The following is a 22159-nucleotide window of genomic DNA, read 5'->3' as shown; positions in this document are numbered from 1 at the left end:
GGGTTCAGTAGTCTGGATTTAGATCTTAGACACTGTATTCATCTTGAAATCTGAAGACTGCTGAATCTTGGAGATTCAGAGTAAAGGTGTTTTTTTCTTTCCCCACTAGTAGATAAACAATTAAAAATAACAGTAAGGCACCAAAAACTATCAGCCAACTCCCACAGAAATTATTTTGAGCACCGCACTAAAATAGATATTGTAGTTGCTTTGAGAACAACGAAGGAATCTAAAATAAAAATCTAAGTAATCAAAGGAAGAGTCATTTGCTTCTTCTGCAAAAATTAAAAACTAAAGCGAAAATCTTGTTCAGTCTGAACATGTATTTCATTGTTCATATTGCCTACATTTGGAAATTATCTAAGTAAAGTAACAGCATAAACCACAGGAAAACTGTTAATTTTCTCTCATGGTGTTATAAGGTTCTTGTAACATTTACAATACATACAGTATTAGTAAGTAATTATTTACAACTGTTTTTACTCACCCGGTGACCACGAGATAGCCTCTGCTCCTGGTTTGTGCTATGCAGTTCTTCATTAAACTGAACTGCACTTTAATATATCTGACAAGCAACCTAACTGAAATACAGCAGACTACAAGTCACATGGAAGGGCAGCACAAACCTTTGAGCTTTTTTTTTTTTTTAATGTACAAGCTGCACATGAAACTGAAGGACTCCACTCTGTTTTCTATTTCCTTCAGTCTTCCCCACCCTTTTTTTGATAAGACTTATTAACATCTGTCCACTTCTCTTCCTGAATAACAGTTAATGCAAAGAGCAATGCTTCTCTCATTAGTTAGGAGCCAAATGGATGCTTTATTACTTCAAAATGTTTTTCTGACAGCTCATCAAATGAAGCACAAAGAAGCCATTAAACCATAATATAACCCTGGTTCCAATAACAAGCACCAGGCTTCATCGAACTCATAGATATTATATGAACAAATACTTCCGCCAGTCTTTATTTTCCAATATACTGTATGATATCATAATAAAGATATGCATTTATAGCTTTAAAGGAAGGACAAGGCTGCCTTAGTCACACAGCTAGGTCAGAGCATTTCATGTCAATTCCTTCCTTCTGACTACCAACAGAAAGTGTAGTGAAACACATTTAATGCAAAAATACATTTAACTACCTTTGCTCCTTAAAGTTCTTCTTGAAAAACTCTTGATAATCTTTCCAAAAAAACACAGATCAAATACATATATCACTGATGTCTTATCTTTAGTAATATCATTCACATAGAATCCCTTAAGTGAAAAAGTCGAAAAGTCTCTTTGCCAAAATAACTCACGTATAACCATCCCAGATATTCCTATAGCAATACTGGTTTTATTTAATATTTGTTCATATAACTTACAGCAGGCTGTAGCAGAGTCATTAAGTTATACGATTGATGGCTACATATGAATGTTAGATAAATTATTATTAGAGCTATTAAAATAAACACACTGGAAAGTTGGAAGAGCCCCACATATTTGTAGATACAGGACGTAAAAGGCTATGAAGACTAATCTACTTATATTCTTTCTGCTTCACACACTTCCAACAACAAGCTTCAAGGAACAGCCAGTCTGGTTATTGTAAGGGAGCCAGAATACAAAACAAAAAGACAACCTGATGTTATATGAAATAAAAATACCTATGCTGGAATAACATTAAGTTTCTGACCTCCAACCAAGAGAAGCAATGAAGCTATGAATTCAGGTTCTCTCTATCCTTAAGGGGTTTCCTAAGTTGAGAATGATCTTATGTACCATACAATAGGCCATCCTTCTCTTCTCCATTTACACTGAAGGCTATAGGCGCCGACTTCCACTGTTCCCGGTGGGTGCTCGACCCTGCCCCTGGCCCCACCCCTGCACCGCCCCCATACCACCCCTTCCCCAAAGTCCCCACCCCTGCCCCGCCTCCTCCCCTGAGTGGGTCGCATCCCCGCTCCTCCCCCCTCCCTCCTGGAAAGTCCTAAGCGCTGGGAAGTAGGCAGAGGAGTGGGGACGCGACGCGCTCGGGGGGGAGGGAGAAGGGGGGAAGAGGAGGGGAGCTTGACTGCCGGTGGGTGCAGAGCACCCACTAATTTTTCCCCGTGGGTGCTCCAGCCCCAGAGCACTCACGGAGTCAGCGCCTACGCTGAAGACCCCTCTATATGGGAATATTCACAAAAGGTAAGCTGAATCAACTACATTTGACTGAATTTAAAGTGCATTAAACCACCGTGTGGATGCTTTAATTCAGAAATAAAGTGCTCTTAGTTAACTTTAAAGTGAACTAGAGCCATTTTACTTCTGAAGGAGAGCATCTACACAGCTGTTAAATGTGCTTTAAAATAATGCACTCTAAATTCACACCTCTAGTTAATTTGGCTTAATCTTCCTGAATGTCCCCATGTAGGCATGTCATGAGTAATGTCACATGGTCCCATGGCTAAATACGTAAAATTAGCATACGGTGCTTACACTTAAAAAGTCTCTTACTTTGTGAGTGTGCACACTGTAAATGTCTGCGGGTTTCTAATTCAAAGTAAGCAACTTAAGAATTTGTTGAAACATACATGGTTAAAATGTATCCCAGCACAGATGACCCACCCATGGTTCTCCATACCTCCTAAGCTCTTAAACAGAAGGCTTAAGTGGGGCTTAAATAGTGTGTTAATCCTTTGTTAGATTTCATTACTCTGGTGTAACTTTTACCCATAGTATAAAAAATCCTTTTCCTATCTTTTTGGGAACCACAAAAATCAAGAATGCCCCATTTTAGTCTTGTTAGGACATGATTCATTCACTACAAATATCACAGGTTTTCATGAAGCAACACAAAATTCACATAAAAACAATTTCAGTAAAATATTAGGGCTATCCAATCAGGCCTAAAGAGTTTGAAACAGGCAGAAGAAACCTCCTACAAGATCCTCCCAACCACATCTGCTATCCACGAACATATATATAATGTATACATACAAATACATTATCTCATCAATGGCTTTTTTCCAATGGTATTGCACTCCAACATCATATTTAGTTTCCTTTCTATTGTTACTCAATTCTTACTCCACAGATGGGCATCCCTACCCAATTTGTATTTGTATGTTTTTTCTCGTCTCCCTGAAATTGGAAGAGAAAAGGTACGAAAAATGGCAACAGAAATGATTAGGGATATGGAACAGCCTCCATAGGAGGAGAGAGAGACTCATAGACTTTAAAGCCGAAAGGAGCCATCATGATCATCTAGTCTGACTTGCACATTGCCGACCACAGAACCTTGCCCACCCACTCCTATAATAGACCCATAATCTCTGGCTGTATTACTGAAGTCCTCAAATCATGATTTAAAGACTTCAAGTTACAGAGATTCCAATATCAGGGGGTAGCCGTGTTAGTCTGTATCTACAAAAACAACAAGGAGTCTGGTGGCACCTTAAAGACCAACAGATTTATTTGGGCATAAGCTTTCGTGAGTAAAAACCTCACTTCTTCGGATGCATAGAGTGAAAGTTAGATGCAGGCATTATATACTGACACATGGAGAGCAGGGAGTTACTTCACAAGTGGAGAACCAGTGTTGAGATTCCAATATTTACACTAGTTTAAAACAGCAAGTGACCCGTGCATCATGCTGCAGAGGAAGGCAAAAGCCCACAGGGTCTCTGCCTATCTGAGCAGGGGGGAAATTCCTTCCCGACTCTAAATATGGTGATCAGTTGGACACTGAGCATGTCAGCAAGACCAACCAGCCAGATACCTGGGAAAGAATTCTCTGTAATAATTCAGAGTCCACCCCATCTAGTGTCCCATCTCCAGCCACTGGGGATATTTGCTACACTCCACTGTAGTCTCACCATACCATCCCCTCCATAAACTTATCAAGCTCAGTCTTGAAGCTAGTTAGGTTTTTTGCCCCCACTGCTTCCCTTAGACAACTGTTCCAGAACTTCACTCCTCTGTTGATTAGAACCATTCGTCTAATTTCAAGCCTAAAATTATTGATGGCCAGTTTATATCCATTTATTCATGTGTCAGCATTAGCACTCAACTTAAATAACTCCTCTCCCTCCGTTTTTTATCCCTTTGATGTACATATAGAGAGGAATCACATTTCCCCTCAGCCTTCACTTGGTTAGGCTAAACAAGTCAAGCTCTTTGAGTCTTTTCTCCATTGCTCTGATCATTCTTGTAGCCCTTCTCTGCACCTGTTCCAGTTTGAACTCATCTTTCTTAGACGCTAGTCTTTTTCATGGCCCCATCACATTGGCTGGAAAAAGGGGTAAACAGTTAGGTGGCAAAATTTGCAGATGATACAAAACTACTCAAGATAGTTAAGTCCCAAGCCGACTGCAAAGAGCTACAAAAGGATCTCTCAAAACTGGGTGACCGGGCAACAAAATGGCAGATGAAATTCAATGTTGATAAATGCAAAGTAATGCACATTGGGAAACATAATCCCACCTATACATATAAAATGATGGGGGTCTAAATTACCTATTACCACTCAAGAAAGAGATCTTGGATTCATTGTGGATAGTTCTCTGAAAACATCCACTCAATATGCAGTGGCAGTCAAAAAAGCAAACAGAATGCTGGGAATCATTAAGAAAGGGATAGAAAATATCATATTGCCTCTATATAAATCCGTGGTATGCCCACATCTTGAATTCTGCATGTACCTGTGGTCGCCCCTTCTCAAAAAAGATATATTGGACTTGGAAAAGGTTCAGAAAAGGGCAACAAAAATGATTAGGGGTATGGAACAGCTTCCTTATGAGGAGTGATTAATAAGACTGGGACTTTTCAGCTTGGAAAAGAGATGACTAAGGGGGAATATGATTGAGGTCTATAAAATCATGACTGGTGTGGAGTGAGTAAATAAGGAAGTGTTATTTACTCCTTCTCATAATACAAGGACTAGGGATCACCAAATGAAATTAATAGGCAGCAGATTAAAAACAAACAAAAGGAAATATTTTTTCACACAATGCAGTCAGTCAGTCTCTGGAACTCTTTGCCAGAGGAAGTTGTGAAGTCCAAGACTATAACAGGGTTCAAAAAGAACTAGATAAATTCATGGAGGATAGGTCCATCAATGGCTATTAGCCAGGATGGGCAGGGATGGTGTCCCTAGCATCTGTTTGCCAGAACCTGGGAATGGGCAACAGGGGATGGATCACTTGATGATTACTTGTTCTGTTCATTCGCTCTGGGGCATCTGGCATTGGCCACTGTCAGAAGACAGGATACTGGGCTAGATGGACTTTGGTCCGACCCAGTATGACCATTCTTATGTTCTTGATGTTAGTCCCTAAATTCATGGCTTTCCACTTTGCACTATTAAATTTCATCCCATTTCTATTACTCCAGTTTTCAAGATTGTCCAGATCTTCCTGAATGATATTCCGGTCCTCTTCATATTGGAAATACCTCCCAACTTTGTCTCATCCACAAATTTTGTTAGCACACTACCACTTTTTGTGCCCAGGTCAGTAATGAAAATGTTAAATGAGATTGGTCCTAAAACCAATCCTTGAGAAACTCCACTAGTAACCTCCCTCCAGCCTGATAGTTCCATTTTCAGTATAACCTGTTGTAATCGCCCCTTTTACCAGTTCCTTACCCATATTTCATATTAATCCACATCTTCTCCAATTTAACTAATAATTTCCAGTGTGGAACTGTATCAAAAGCCTTACTGAAATCTACTGCATTTCCTTTGTCTAAAAAATCTTCTCAGAGAAAAAGATCAGGTTCGTCTGGCATGATCCAGTTTTATAAAACCATGTTATATTTTATCCCAAATCCTGTTGACCTCTAGGTCCTTAACAACTTTCTCTTTAAAAATTTCTTTCAAGACCTCAATATGATTGAGATCGAACAGGCCTGTTGTTTCCTGGATCACTTTTTCTCCTTTCTTAAAATTGGGTATTATATTAGCAATTCTCCAGTAATAGGGTACAACCCCCGACTTATTGTATTCATTAAAAATCCTTGCTAATGGACTTGCAATTTCATACGAGAGTTCCTTTAGTATTCTTGGATGGAGATTATCCAGATACCCCAATTTGGTCCCATGAAGCTGTTTGAGTTTGACTTCCACCTCGATGTGATAATTTCTACTTGCATATCCTCATTTCCATTCCTGCCACTACCCCTAAACTCCTCATTACCCTTATTGAAAACTGAGGCAAAGTATACATTTAGGTCAAACTCAAACTCAAATCACCACAAGGGCCACATGAGGACTAGTACATTGGCCTGAGGGCCGCATCACTGACACATTTTCATATAAAGGTACAAAAGCCACCATCCCCACTGCCCCCAGCCCCACCCTCACTCCACCCCTTCCATGAGGCCCCATCCTTACGCCACCCCTTCCCCGCCCCCATTCCAACCCCTTCCCCAAAGTCCCCACCCCAACTCCACCCCCTCCCTGCCCCTATTCCAACTCCTTTTATGTAAAACACTGCCTAGAATATTTATGCAGTTCCACAAAATACAATATGTGATATTGTAATTGTATTGTCAATATTGCAATGAGAATGCTGACTCATTTGCAGGTCTTCTGGAATTTTGAATCTGCTTTGCAGCTTCCCTCCTTGCTGTAATCATACTCACAACTAATTTTTATTGTCTCAGCATATCCTGTCTTATAGTGACCCTAATACCACCATTAGGAACTGCCATCATTGTTTTGAAACAGGTATATCAGCAGCGCTGACTGATATCATCATCAATCATAGGCAAAGTGAAAAACCAATTCAGAAAGCACAAACACAGAATATGCTAATTAAGAAAAATAACAGTGTAAACAGCTCACAGGGGGAGACAGTAGTCATGGCAAAACACTCAACTTCCGGGAACATTATATTTACACTGAAAAACTTTACAGTGCTTTAAATTACTACTCGCAGGCATTACACTACTATCACTTGACATGGCCAATCTTAAATTTGTTTAGTATTCACTGTAGCACACTGATCACAATTAGCCTGTTTGTTATTTATATGGCTGTCATAGTTATCACTCTAATTTAGCTGCAGTCCATTATTAAATTGATGCTTAAAGTGTTACCATTATATTTAATATTTTCTATTTGTACTAGGCAGATGGAGAAAACACATATTCATCATTCAGCTCCCTGTTACCGGACTAGCTGCACACTGTCCTTTCTTGGGAATCTCTTTGAGTGCATCCTCTACAGGCATGAGGCCTTAAGCCTTTATGTATTCTGGAATTGTCCTGAAATGAAATTCTACAATTTGTCCATCCTCAGATCAGGACCTGGATTACAGCCCCCTGGTTACCAACTGTGATTTAGTTAGCAGGTCCAACAGGGACTGGACCCTGCCAGGATTTCACTTTGGAAGGCTGTTATGGCATATGTTTGCAGCAATACAGAAACAGCTTCTTCAAAACAAAGCCATGATTTATTTTGCCCAGAAGGTACACAGCACTTAGAAACACAGATTTTAAATAACTAAAGAGTCCTACACACACACACACACACACACACACATTTCCTTAGCTAAGCTTAGCCTTTTCATCTGTAGCTCAGGCGGATCTGGCTTATTCCCCATCTTTGAGTGGGGAGAAACAGCAGACACTGCTTGCACCCAGGTTCCTCTCTGCAGAGGTGGATTAAGGTTTCCTGGGGCCCTGAGCCAGAGTAAGTGGGGGCCCCCCCACCCCATCTGCCTGTGGCCCCCACCCCCGTTCCATCCCTTCTGCCTGTGGCCTTGCTCGCAGCCTCACCCCTTTCTGCCCTTCCCCGGGGCCCATCCCTGTTCCACCCAGGGTCCCCCCCAATTCTCCCCCCACTGCAGGCCCACAACCCCATTTGCTCCTTTTTGCCCCCTCCCCACTGCAGCCCCAAGACCAGAGAAACTCTGTCCCTGCACTATGGCCCCGGGGCCACATTGGGGAGTGAGAGCTTCTCCCGTCCCAGGGCTGCAGCAGGGGTCTGGGTGCTGGGACTTCCCCTACCACCCCCCATGCTTCTGCCGGGGACGGAAGGGTGCTGGAGCTTGTCCTGCCACTCCATAGCTTCTGTCAGGGAAGGGGATGGATGCTGCGGGGGCGGGAGGGAGGGGAGAGGGCTTTCCCCATCCCACAACTACTACCAAGGACAGGAGCTGCTGGGGGAGCTTCCCCCGTCCCACGGCTGCTGCCGCATATCGGGGTTGGGATGTGGGGTCTTCCCCCGCCCATCTGCCAGGCGGCCTAGGCTTCAGGCTTCTGCCTCCATCAGCCGATTTTTTCCAGGTCCCTGCAGTTGGCTGGGGCCCCTGAGGTCCACTGGCTAATCCGCCACTGTCTCTGTCTTGGTTTCTCAGCCACCCTGTCAGCCTTTTCACTGACACTTTCTGCCCAACCTCTGACCAAATCCCCCCTCTCTGTCTTTAACAGATCAATGTTTTTGATCTCCAGATTCTCAGCCTTGGCAAACAGCCCTGTTGCCACAGTCTCAGCTGAAGAATCCTCTTCACATCTATAAACTTTCCTATTGTTTGAAGGAATGTGTCTTACCTAGGTCATTGTTTTACCTTTCCTGGGTTCCTTGATAAGATAATCCCCCTCTACAGCCTCCTTTGATTTAACTCTATGCACTCAGGCAGGTAACAATACCAAATTGAAGGGGGAAACAGAATCATCATAATAAAAAAGTAATACAGACATTTTTCCAGTTAGTCACACAGCCCTTTTGGATTTGTAGAAGTAAATCATTGTACAGAGTTTGCATACAGTATTGGATACATAAAAGCAACAATTGTATCCATGCTAGTCACAAAAGCACAGAAACATCCCACTGATTTTTTCATTCTATTAGGGTACAATAATTCAGGGAAAAAATACTTGGAACATATTAAAAGCCAAAAGTAGGCACTGGAAATGCTATTACAATAAACGGTATCTCTGTTTCTCCACTCTAGGGTAAAGTTTCCCAACTGAGAAGCAGGAAGCCTAATGGTTAGAACAGGTGATCTGAAAATGAGGACTTTTGGGTTCACTAACTTGCTGAATGACCTTGAAGACTGAGTCATAAGTATAAATTTCCCATTTTGAAAAAATATTGAAAAAAAGTTTTGAGATTGTTAAAATGTCCTGTTTTGAAATTTTCTTACCAAAAAGTTTCCTTCTCAGTTCGAAATTACATTTTGAAATTTAAGTTTATTAAAGATTTAAAAAGGGGTTTTTAAATGTAAAAGGTCAAATTGAAAACAAAACATTTTGAAATTATTAAAACAAATAATTTTGATTGACCCAATCCCTTTGTGTGTGTGTGGGAGGGAGAGGGGTGTGCAAAAGTTTGAGTTGAATTTTTTTGTCCCAATTTGGGATGAGAAAAATTTTGAAATCTTGAAAATTCTTGCAGGACAAGAAAGCCATTTCCCACCCAGCTGTAGCAGATGCCCAGTTGAGGAGTGACTGTACAATAGCGCTATCAAAACCACCCTGGAAACTTCTGCCAGCAAACAATCAGTGGTAAATTGAAGTTGTGAATCAAACTCCATGTTGCTACTCTACATATATCCAGTATGGGGATGTTACCTAAGGAGGTCACAGAGGCTGCCTGAGCCCTAGTGGAATGAGCTTTAACCTGTCCAAGTGGATCTTTCTTAACCAAAATGTAACAAGTCCTGACAAAGTCCAAGACCCACTTAAGCTCTGGGATGATACGGATTGCTTCTTAACCCTTTCATCAAATGCCACAAAAGAGACTAGGTGTGCATGTGAATGGCTTGGCCCTAGCCAAATAAAATGGCAATGTTTTTGTGGCATCCAATGTGTGAAGTTTCAATTCACCTGGGGTAGAATGAGGTTTAGGGAAGGAAACTGGGAGGTGAACAGACTGATTGAAGTGGAAGTCGGAAACCACCCTAGACAGAAACTTCAAATGAGGCATGAAAGTGACTCTGTCCTTGTGAAAGCTAATGTAAAGGGGAGTACCAGGAGGGCCTGGTTGTCGTCACACCTGATGTGATGGCCTCTAAAAAGACTGTCTTCATCAACAGGTGGTACACAGAACAGATAGCCAGTGGCTCAGTCCAGCTCACATTAAGTTAAAGTCCCAGAATGCAAGGGGTTCCTAGAAGGGTGAGAAAACATGTGAGCCCTTTGAGGAATCTTGCCACTACAGGAAGTCAGTGTAGCCTCTTGTATAAGAGGACAGTTTGCAGAAATTGCTGTCAAGTGTACCTGTATTAAGCTAAGGGACAGACCTGATTGTTTCAGATGAAGTAAATAGTCCAGTTTAACTGGAATCAAGGCTGCTACCAGCAAAGGCTGATGCTGCGCTGGCTAGACAGAAAACCTTCAACGTTTGGCACTGTATGTCAGTCTGGTTGAGGGTTTCCTGCTTTGAAGCAAGATGAATTGAACTGCAGCATAGCAATTCTTTCTATAAACATCAGCAAGCCAGCATCCAGGCTCTATCAGCTGCAGGGATGATGAATCCAGGTGCAGGATCTGGCCATAGTTCTGCAAGATGGGTTGCCATATTGATATGTTCACAAGGTCTGAGTAACAAAACTGCCTGGCTGATAGTGGGGATATCATGATGACCTGACCTGTGTCCTGCTTCAGTTTCTTCAAAACCCTGGATGCCTGTGGAAAGGCGTACGTCAATCAGGAGCCCAAGTGATAAGAAAGGCATCCAAGAGGGATCCCAGACTCACATCTCCTCTGGAGCAGAACCACTGGCATTGGTTAATGTGACATGTCACAAAAAGGTCTACCTACAGGAAACACCATCTGCAACAGATGCACAGGAGGACCAATTTCTTGAGGGACCACTTGTGTTATAAAGAGGATAATGATCAACTGTTCTCCATTATCACTTAAGGTAGGACAAGAAGTAACGGGCTTAATTTGCATCAAGGGAGATTTAGGTTTGATATTAGGAAAAACTTTCTGACTATAAGGGTAGTTAAGCTGTGGGACATGCTTCTAAGGGAGGATGTGGGATCCCCGTCATTGGAGGTTTTTAAGAACAGATTGGACAAACACCTGTCAGGGATAGTCTAGGTTTAGCTGGTCCTGTCTCAGTGCAGGGGGCTGGACCTGATGACTTCTCGAGGTCCGTTCCAGCCCTTATCCAGCTATTCATCCAAAAATTCTTTTAGTCTGCCTGGAGAACCCAGTTTGAACTATTATAAGTGAACCTCTCCACGGGGTGGCTTCAAAGGAGCTAATAACCAAAAAAATTACATTAGCATCCCTCTCCTCCTACAGGAGTAACATATAATTCCACAATGCACAACTGCATTTTTAATACAATGGACACCAAAGGTATTAAACCTAATTCAATAAGGTTTAACTTAATCCCATAAGGTTTGCCTAGGATATTGCAGGATTTCGTCAGTCTGTCATACTATGCATTTTTACAGCAGCACAATGTTGCCCTGACCTCAGCTGGGTCCTCCAATGAGAGCCCCAAATTGCATTACTCATGATAAATTTGTGAGTGATGGTAACATCATAATTTTAACACATATTAGAAGGGGATGAGGGCAGACGAGGGGGGAGGGGGGTTAAGAAAATCTAAAGAGAGCACAAAACATGGTTCCATTTTTTAAAAGCATCTCGATTTTTTGAAGTCTGACTCATATTTCTTGTATTTTTCGGGTAGGCAATACTGCATTTGAATTGGGACATTGTGACAGGTGTTCCCAGGGTGCAACCTGAACTGTAGGACCACTAAGCCCTCTGTCCCACCAACCTGGGCGCCCTCTCACACAGTGACGCTGTTGCTAAGCCACAAACCTTTGTCAGGCACTGTACTTATACAGACATCCACAGGCAGGGACACACCTAACTGAGTTACATGCTTCTCATGAACCATGAATGAACTAAATAGAGAAGCTCCAGCCAATTCTCCCAAGCTTCCCAGCCTTGCATCCCAAACCTGTACCATCTTGCACTAGTCTTGCACTAGTCAGAAGCCTGACAAGTGTAAGTTCATTAAGTTTGCCACTTCTACAAAGGAAAGTGGACATACACCAGCTTTTATAACAGGGATCGGCAACCTACAGCACGCGTGCCAAACACGGCACGCAAGCAGATTTTGAGTGCACACTGCTGCCTGCCGCAGTCCCAGCCCCCAGCCCCACTCATCCCCCACCGCTCTCCCTTGCGGAGGCAGGAGGCAGAAGCTTGGTCCTGTGGCAGCCAAGCTCCCCCCCTCCCCTGCTTCTTCCCCCAGCGTGGTGCTTTCCTGACCCTCCTCCTCTCCTTCCCTGCGCCGATCAGCTGATGGCCCTTGCGAGGGGGAAGGGGACGAGTGGCAGCATGCTCCCTGCTCCGTAGAGGAGGCAGAGAAGAGGTAGGGACGGGGTCCCACACTCCCAGCCCTCTGCCCTAACCCCTGAACACACACCCCCCAGGTCTGGGGTCCCGGCTGCAAGCCCCTTGCCAGCCGGCGTCCCACCGCAGGCCCCGCTCAGCCCACTGCCGGCCTAGGTGAACAGAACCCCAGACTGGCAGCGGGCTGAGCAGGCTGGCGGTGTAAGATCAGCATTTTAATTTGATTTTAAATGAAGCTTCTTAAACATTTTGAAAACCTTGTTTACTTTACATACAACAATAGTTTAGTTATATAATATAGACTTATAGAAAAAGACCTTCTAAAAAAGTTAAAATGCATTACTGGCACGCGAAACCTTAAATTAAAGTGAATAAATGAAGGCTCGGCACACCACTTCTGAAAGGTTGCCTACCCTTGCTTTATAACCCGAGCAGGTTTCCTAAGCACTTCAACCAAAACACACTGTTTTACGTAAAATATAAAACAGATATATTAATTACAGAAAGATAGATTTTAAGTGATTATAAGTAATAAGCACAGAAATGAAAGTCGGTTACATAAAAAATAAAAGATTCACAGTCTAAGTTCTATAAACTAAACAGGATTTGAATCAAGCAGTGTCTCACCCGGATAGATAGTACAAGCAAGTTACAGATCTTCAATACACAGGCTGGAACTCTCCTTCAGCCCAAAACCACCTTCCCAGTTCAAAATCTTTGTCCTCCAGACATGTTTCTAGGTGTTGAGTTGTGGGAGGAATGAGGCTAAGTGATGATGATACTTCCCCTCTTTTATAGTTTCTTCCAGCTTGCTGGAAAGCTCTATGCTCATGACCCCATTGGTCAAGCATTCTCCATTGTCTATGTGCTCTTTCTGAGAAGTCTCCATTGTATACAGATCCTGGCATAGTCGCTGGAAGTGTGGATTCCCTTTACTGGGCCATCAGCGCATCTGGCTACTCAATTGTTGTACCTGAAAGGCTGGTTGTGGGTGTTCCAAAACTCACAACATATTTCAGTAACACACATATAGTAAAACTTCATATCTTCACATACAATGATAGCACATACAATCCAACAGGATATTAATGTTCAACAGATCCAGACTTTTAAAAATTATACCTCACAAGGCATACTTTGTACAAAACATATCATAATTATATGACAGTGGTGAATATGGGGGTGGTCCAGGGTGTTGCTTTGAGGCACAGAGTGCCATAGACTTTCCACAATATTATAGGTCACAAATATTTTAAACAGACAGCAACTAACAACAGAGAGGCAAGTGAGCAGTACATGTAGAACTTGAACTGAAAGTTGGAACAACCTAGAGAGGCACCCGGCATTTCAGATACATGTTAACAAGGGTGGAAATTTGCCTGCAGCAGGAAGGAGGGTGGTTGGGTGTCTGAAGAGGGATAAATCTGCACTTGACTGGTGATATTACTGTTAAAGGCATTCTGGCTCTGATTCTGCAAGGTACTTAAGCACATATGTAACATTAATCCCATGAAGTTGTGTGCTTTAAGTCACATACCTGGTTAGGTACCTTATTGTACTGGAGCCTTTGCTGTGAAATTTTGTAAGTGGTCACCTGGCAATTCTGTAATTCTGGTTCTGTAATTCTGATTACAATGATAAATATAGGGATGATTTTTAGGGAGAAGGGAAGGGTTGTTATACTACCTGGATTTCTTTAAATAGTTTTTCCTTTATAAAAAGGCTAGAGAAAAAGTTTTGTAGTGTCTGCGATATACAGCACCCAATAAAAGCATACTTATTGTATTAACTGGTTATATTCACAAACAAGGTAAAAGCACACTTACACACACAAAAATGTTCAAAAGCAGACTCCTTTTAAAGAACCTAGAGCTCAAAAAAACCAAACTAAGAACCTCAGTTACTGCACAGGGTGAGTAACCATCTCTTCTTCTTCGAGGAGTGTCCCTGTAGGTGTTCCACTTTAGGTGAGTGTACAGCAGTGCCTGTCAGTGGAAGGAATGGGCTTCAAAGTTGTAGTCATGGTGGGTGATAAGATGGTAAGTCCAAATGGAGCATCTGACGATGAATGCAGCTCTAATGCATAATGTTGTATGAATGTACGAGCTGACACCCAGGTTGTGCTTTGCAGATGTCCATTGTGATATTGCACTCAATTTGTTTTATGAAATTATGTTTATAAGTGTGAATATGATGAACTGGAATATGCTTCATGCAAAAGATCTCTTGTAAGGTATCATTACAAAGCTTATAATCTACTGAGTGTGTTCATCCTATTTGTATGAATGTATCATTCTTGTATCTAAAACTAGAAATATGAAGTATTACTCTGAGGTCCTATTATAATTATGCAATTAGGCCATTAATAGTGGCTTAGGATCTTGATGGCGCCCATTAACTGGAACAATTGGTTGTAAATGGCTGTTTACTTGCAAGCCTTCCTGTATACGTGGGTGCCAGCCAGTAAGTAATGAAGTCTCACAGGACATGTGAACATGTCACATGATACTGGAATCCATCTTAAACCTGGTGCTTTTCTATTTAGAAGGAAGGGTAGGAACCCAGAGAGAGACAAAGGATTCCTGCCTTGTGCCAAAGATATAAAAGGGGTGGAACAGAACAAAGGGGGCTGCGGTCATGAGAAATCCCCTAGTTACCACCTGAGCTGGAACTAACAAGAACTATACCAGGGGAAAGAATTTGGCCCAGACTAAGAAGGAATCATGTGAAAGAAGTTTATTGGAACATCTCTGAGGGTGAGATTTACCTGTATTCAGTTTTTTAAATGTATTAGGCTTAGACTTGTATGTTTTGTTTTATTTTGCTTGGTAACTTACTTTGTTCTGTCTGCTATTACTTGAAACCACTTAAATCATACTTTTGTACTTAATAAAATCACTTTTGTTTATTAATTAACCCAGAGTAAGTGATTAATACCTGGGGGAGCAAACAGCTGTGCATATCTCTCTATCAGTGTTATAGAGGGTGAGCAATTCATGAGTTTACCCTGTATAAGCTTTATACAGAGTGTAACCCCTTTGGGGTTTAGAGATCATGGCCTCTTTAAATCTTTTTCCTAGGTGGGAGGGGAGCAATGAGAGAAAGGAGGTAAACTCAGGGGTGTGGCTCTGGAGGAGAAAAGGGCTACAGTCCGCAGGCCCTCAAAAAGTGAAGCAGCAGAGAACCTTCCTGAAGCCTGGGAAGGACAGGGAGGCCAATCAGGGACATCCCAGGACAGGAGCCAGGAGGAGCACTGTGCCAGGGAGGAATCTCTCGAGAAGGACAGGCCAGAGCTGCATGGGGCTGTGAGTACTGGGGCTTTTGACTCTGTACTGAGAATAAGGAGGGAAGCTGCTAGCTAGTTAAGTGGGGAGGTGGTTGCTCTGTGTGGCTTTGCAGAGAGCAGCAGAAGAGGGCACCGGAGAGGTTTGCTGGGGAAAGTTCACTGGAGCTGAAGACGACCAGGAGCAACCCACTGGACTGGAACTTTGCTCAGGACTCCTAAACTCCTGAACTGTGTGTACAGACACATTGCTCAGACTGTGCTACCACTGGGCCTGTGGGGCCTTGGTTTGGATGCAACCCTGTTCTACTGCTCCCCCTATATTTCCCCTTGTTGTTTTTCTCCTCTCATCCTTCTGTAAATAAATATCTCCCTTTGTTATATCCATTCTGCTTTTCCTGTGGGTGGGTTTGGAACAGGTGCCTCTGGGGTGGAAGGGCTTTTTCCTGCTGTATTCCTGAACGCGCTGTCTATTGGCCAGAGCTGCCTGCAGATCAGACTCCATCTTGGTCATGAGGGCGCTAAAGTTACAAGAGTAAAATGGATTTATTTGGGGTTTAGATCCTATTGGGAGCTGGGTGTCTGGGTGCTGGAGAGAGGTGACCTGCTGAGCAGCCTTTGGTTAAAGCCTGCAGCTTTGGGGGCATGGTTCAGACCTGGCTCTGTGTTGCAGCAGACTAGCATGTCTGGCTCACCAAGGCAGGGTTCTGGAGTCCTAAGCCATCAGGGAAAATGGGCTCAGAAGTAATTTCTGCACTTCAGATGACAGTCCCAAGGGGGTCTCTGTGACCGAACCCATCACATCCATGATGGGGACATTGTTAAGGAAAGTTATTGAAGCAGCTAGAGCTCTGGTGGAGTGTGTGTGGGTCCCCGCTGGGGATTTAAGCCGTTGTTGACGACAGCAAAAGTCAATGCATCCAGAGATCCATTTAGTTTCTGTTTAGATATGGTGCCTCCTTTTGAGCATGCTGTGATAGAGAGGAATAATTTTGGTGATTTTAAAAAAGCCTTTGTTCTCTTGATGTAAAAGACCAGCGTCCTTTTTACGTCCAGGGTTTGGAGTACTGCTTCTTGTTTATTCCCATGGGGTTTCAGGAAGAACGATGGGAAATGAATGGGGTGTTTCAGATGGAATGAGGTGTCAACCTAGTTAAAAACTTGGGATGCGGTCTTAAGGTAACTTTATTTTTGAAGAATGTTGTGTATGGTAGGTATGCCATGAAAGCCCCTACCTCCCCCACCAATTTGGCAGACATGATGGCAACAAGAAAGGCCCCCTTAAATTGAAAGGTGAAGTAGTGAACATGTCACTGGTGGTTCAAACGGTGGTCCAATATGGCCCTATAACAGTACATTAAGTTCCCATGATGGAGTAGGGGTTTGTATTTTGTGGTAGACATTACAAAGGCCCTTAAGAAAATGCTTGGTGGCTGGGTGAGCAAAAATCAATAACTCATCCACCTTATGGTGGAATGCCATGATAGCTGCAAGGTGTACTCTGGCGGAATTCATGGAGAGACCCGATTTCTTATGTTCCAACATATAGTCCAGTATCAGAAGAAGAGGAGAGTAGACTGTGTGATTTATTTATTTTGGCCCCATATAGTGAACCGTCTCCTGTGAGGGCTAATTCCCCACTCTGGCACTTCGAGTGCAGAAGGCAGGGGCCCACAAGGATTCTAAAAATTAATACTGGCCACTCCAGGCTTGTATTAAACTCCCTAGGTTACAGCTTTTCTCTGACCTTGGATTGGTAGATGCTGCCACCACCCAAGAACCCCTTTGAGAGCCCAGGAAGGCACACTCGGGAATTCCTTCCTGTGGGGGTAACCTCAAGCCCTTTCACCCCCTGTCCTCTTCCCCCCCTCCCCATGGAAGAGCTGAGAAAAAAAATGGAAATCAACTGTTGCCACCAGCTAATTAAACAACATGTGCACAAACCTCTTAAGACACAAAGATCCAATTCTGTTCTTCAAAAAGGTAAATGTATTAATTTAAAAAAAAGAAAGAAAATACATCTGGGAACTCAGGCTATTGCTAGATTGTAAAAGAGCAACTACATGGATGAAGCACCAAGATTAGCTTTCTTGAGGTCCAGTTTAAAGGTTACAAGCAAAACAAAAGCACCTGGGGTTAGCACAGAGGAATCCATAAGTCATAACAAAATAAAAGGAATAAACCTAATTGCGTCTTCCTAGACATTTCCTGATCTACTTACATATCTGGGATTTTAAATGAGTAGTTTCTAGGTAGGATACTGATGATTTTTTCATACCTGGCCCAACCTTCTTACAGCAAAGCTGCTGCCCTGTCCACCTTTCCCGGGAGAACAACAGACAGGCAGACAAAGGGGGTCTTTTTTTCAATTTTAAAAAGTTCTAACCTTCCCATTGGCTCTTTTGGCCAGGTGCCCACTCACTTCCATTTACCGTGCTTTACAGGTAGAGCAATTAGAGAACAGCTACTAAGAGGGATTTTATAGCTACTGGCTGGCTAGGTGTCCATAAAAGAGAGCTACTCCCCTCTCTTCATTTATCACACCTCCATTTGTGTAGGTAGGTATGTCGAGTAGTTGGTCTATGACTGTTTAAAATAATGTCCCTTACTTCCTCTGAGCAGGTCATTTTGGCTTCTCAGAGCCATGGAATAGCCACGTCTTGAGGTGGAGTCTTGTCAGGTTCAGATAGTGAACCTGGTCCACATCTTGTGAGAGATGATGAGGTAGAAGAGGAAGAGTGTGTGATGGGCACACAGCCATCTTGGGGGTGGGGGAGAGGGATAGCTTAGTGGTTTGAGCATTGGCCTGCTAAACCCAGCATTGTGAGTTCAATCCTTGAGGGGGCCACTTAGGGATCTGGGGCAAAAATAAGTACTTGGTCCTGCTAGTGAAGGCAGGGGGCTGGACTCCATGACCTTTCAGGGTCCCTTCTCAGTTCTATGAGATAGGTATATCTCCATATATTATTATTAGGTAAAGGAACCACGGTTTGCTAGATCCACATGAGGGCTATCAAGATGACTTTGGAATTGTCCATTCTGATTTTGTGTATGACTCATGATAGAAGAGGGGTCAGTGGGAAGGTGCACAGTAGGGGTGTGTCCCATTTGATGAGAAAGGCATCGCCCAGAGAATGGGGACCCAATCCTGCTCTGGAGCAGAACTGTGGACATTTGGCATTTTGTGTTGTCCTGAGGAGTTCTACAGTTGGGAACTCCCACTGTCTGAAAATATTCAGTAGTACTCAAGGGTCCATTTCTCACTCGTGATCCTGGGAGAATTCTCTGCATAGTGCATCTGCAGTGGTGTTCTGACATCCTGAGATGTCGATGTTGTGGCTGATTCACCAGGTCCAAAGTAGCATGGCTTCCATTCATAGGTAATGTGAACATATCCCCCCGTTACTGGTTTATAGAGAACATGCAAGCATCGTTGTCTGTAAGGATCTTTCAGGTTTTGTTCTTGATCATAGGTAGGAAATGGGAGCACGTATTGTGAACCGCCTACAGCTCCAGTAGGTTTATATGTAAGAGGAATTCTGATGGGGACCAACAGTCTTGGATAGTGTGAGTCTGCACGTGTGCCCCTCAACCTAATAGGGAAATGTCTAGTGATCATCACCATTGGAGAGCTGTGTAAAAAGGGGACTCCTGCACAAACCTTGTTTGGTCATGTCCACCACCGTAGGAGTCTTTTACTTTGTTTGGCATCATAAGACATTTGTTTATGCTGTGTCTGTGCAGAACATAGACTGTTCAGAGCCAGGCTTGCCGGCATCACATGTGCAGTCTGGCATATTTAACGATGAACATTGTTGTGGACGTGTGGCCCAATAGTTGTAGGCAAGCCCTGGCCAATGTCTGCGGACTGTCTAACGTTGTGAGTAAAGCTGTGAATTGTTGTCAGGGCAGAAAGGCTGTAGCCTCCAGAAAACTAAGGCAGGCTTCGATGAACTCCATTTTCTGCACAGGTTCTAATGTTGATTTTTGTGCGTTTATTTGTAAGTCTAGACATGTGAAAAGAGCTACTGTGTTTTGAGTTGCTCCTAGTGCCCCTTGTTGAGTCAATGCTTTCAGTAAACAATCATTCAAATAGGGGAATATTATGATCCCTTATCTGTGGAGGTGAGCTGCCACCACCAAAAATACCCAAAGGGCAGTATTTTGTACCGAAAGTGGTCTGCTCCTAAAACAAACCCAAGGAACCTCCTGTTTGAGGGATATATTGTTATATGAAAATATGTGACCTGGAGATCGAGGGCTGAGAACCAGTCCCCTCTTTCCAGTGCTGGAATTATGGTTGCTCATGTGATCATCCTGAAGCGTTGGGTCTTCAGAAATTCATTGAGTTGTTGTAAGTCGAAACTAGGCCTCCATCCTCCAGTTTTTTTCTGGGTTAGGAAGTAATCTGAATAGAATCCCTTCCCTCTGTGTTGTATTGGTACTGGTTCTACTGCGCCTAGGTGTATGAGGTGGTTTACCTCCTGTCATATCTGTCATAGCAGATATTCATGAGCAGAGTCTTTGCAGAGGGACGGGGAGGAAGGGTGGATAGGAGGCTTCTGTAGGAGACCATTGTCCAAGGGGAGTCCATGATTTGGGCTCAGACGCCCGGTGCAGAGATTTCTCCGTCATAAAGAGTTTCAACTGCAAGTCTCTCGTCTTCCTGGTGCAGGCTTTCAGGTTATGGCAATGTGAGCACTTCTGTGGGATGTGTGACTCACCAAGGCAGGGACACACCGCGAGTTCCCATCAGAGACTGGAATAGAGAGTCTGCACTTAAGGCAGAGTTTAAAACCCAGGGAACTGGGCATGTCCCTCAGAGAAGGCTTTTTCCCCAGAAGGGAGAACAACTACTTTACTCTAAAGGGTCACTAACAATTGAAACTTAATTTCCTAATATGAGAGTATTTTTTTAATAAAAGGGAAGTAAAATAAACAGAAAAGAAAGGTAACTATAAGATAATCGACAATTAACTTTTAACTGAATGCTATTAGGCTGGGTACCGAGGCACTCCTAAGTGCTCCGACTCAAGCCAAAGGCAGCAGAGAAGGATCTGGGAGGGTGGGGGGGAGGAGGGAGGTTTGGTCGCACAGTGCTTATAACTGCCTGAGGCACTGTAAGGCAGAGACAGTGCATTTGCGACCCAATCAAGCACTACTACAAATCTCTGATGGCAAGCACAGGGGCGCATGACTACCTTAAATGGAGCACCCACAGGGATACTTCTCGAAGAACAATCTTTTAGTTCGTGCCTACTGGGTCCACATGGGGTAGTTACAGTGCAGCACTTTGGTGCATACTGCTATTCAAATCCCTGTAGTTAGAACTGTGGGGCAGTGTAGACATGCCCTAAGTTAGTCATAGGATTGTTTTCGGCATCCAGAAGGTTCCTTCTGTGTTGACAGATAAAGAAAAGCCTCTTTTGTAAGAGATTTTTTCCCCAATATATTAACTTCTTCTTTATTTCAGCATCTCACTTGTAAAACCATTTTTCAGCATCAGTAACACAATATTTGTTAGACCAAATTCTGGGGATGCACATTAGTCAGAAGTTTGCAATCTAGTCTTGCATCTGTTTCTCAGCTCTTTGGGAATTATGAAGCTCTTTGGGAATTATGAAGTATAATTTCATGCTTTCTAAAGTACTGCTTAAATTCATTCCTTTTCTGTACCCATTTCATTCAATCTCTTTTTTCTTGTTCTCCTCCCTCCTCCACCCCCTCCCCGTTCTCCAAAACCAATAATTCAACTTTTATCATTCTGCCAGGCATTCCTTGAAAACTCTTCCTTTACCCATCTCCTGATTTCTCCACCTCCAAATATAACCCACTTTATCTGGTAATCCATCTTAATTATCAATAATCCCCGCTTTTGGTTAGCATCTTGTATTTGACTGGACTATTTAGTACTTAAATCCTGCTCCCACTGAAGTCAATGGGAGATTTTCTATTACCTTAAATGACAGCAGAGTCACACCCTTTGGCTGTAACACTTCCGGTCAAAGAATGCTCACCTAGGTTTGTAACAATGTATGGCACTGAATATATGATTTTGAAAATAGTAATACTGGAGTGCTTTTATTCAGCTTTTCATAGCAATATTTGCAGAACTGCTGCAAAAAGCAACATCTTCAAATGACTCATATGTACTTTAATTCAATGACCTATTTCTTGGCAGGAAAACATAAAGCACACATACCAAAAAGGCACAGTATTTATCCCCATCTTTTGTTAAGTATACTCAGGTCATGAATTCAATAAAGTAATAGCATCACCCTTCACCATATTAGTATTTGGGATACAAACTGTCTCTGATGAGTCAGCAGCTTAGCCAATAAACAAAAAACAAAACATCTCAAGACACTGTAAGCCTGGGCAAGAAAATGATAGGTATCGAGTTCTCTCAGTCCCCAGTGAAGCCAGCATCACTTAGGAGAAACTTAACTCCTCACAGGATGGTGTCCTGTCTGTATATAGTAGAATGATGATGCAAAATCATGTAGTTCTATCAGACTCACTTGACAGTTGCTAGGCTGGGAATATGTATTTCCTTGATAACAGAATTTCACCAGTCA

General features: G+C 42.9%; 1 protein-coding gene across 16 annotated transcripts in view; it reads right to left on the bottom strand.

Annotated features, from left to right (window-relative positions):
- Positions 1-22159, bottom strand: part of DGKH (diacylglycerol kinase eta) — a 272588-nt gene that overhangs the window by 92109 nt on the left and 158320 nt on the right. The window contains exon 1 of one of the 16 annotated variants that reach the window (XM_065581194.1): positions 488-802. The exons of 14 other annotated variants lie outside the window; for them this stretch is intronic. The gene's annotated coding sequence lies outside the window, so the exon portion shown is untranslated. Of the gene's footprint in view, positions 1-487; positions 803-22159 lie in introns of those variants that run through there. One more of the 16 variants, XM_065581193.1, reaches the window with a different exon arrangement.

Source organism: Chrysemys picta, chromosome 1 (assembly GCF_011386835.1).
Source record: "Chrysemys picta bellii isolate R12L10 chromosome 1, ASM1138683v2, whole genome shotgun sequence".
In the NCBI taxonomy this organism is placed as follows: Eukaryota; Metazoa; Chordata; order Testudines; family Emydidae; genus Chrysemys; species Chrysemys picta.
This window is presented reverse-complemented; position numbering and strand designations above follow the sequence as displayed.